Genomic DNA, 257 nt, shown 5'->3' with positions numbered 1-257 from the left:
TAATGATGGTGATGATGATGATGGTGATGGTGGTGGTGGTAATAGTAATAGTGATGGTGATGATGATAGTGATGGTGATGATGGTGATGGTGGTGGTGATGGTGATGGTGATGATGATGATGGTGATGACGATGATGATGATGATGGTGGTGGTGGTGGTAATAGTAATAGTGATGGTGATGATGATAGTGATGGTGATAATGGTGATGGTGGTGGTGATGATGGCGATGGTGATAATGATGATGATGATGGTGGTG

Source organism: Vombatus ursinus, unplaced genomic scaffold (genome assembly GCF_900497805.2).
Source record: "Vombatus ursinus unplaced genomic scaffold, bare-nosed wombat genome assembly UNPS02000749.1, whole genome shotgun sequence".
NCBI classification, from domain to species: Eukaryota; Metazoa; Chordata; class Mammalia; order Diprotodontia; family Vombatidae; genus Vombatus; species Vombatus ursinus.
The sequence above is the reverse complement of the archived record's forward strand: the minus strand, read 5'-3'. Positions refer to the sequence as shown.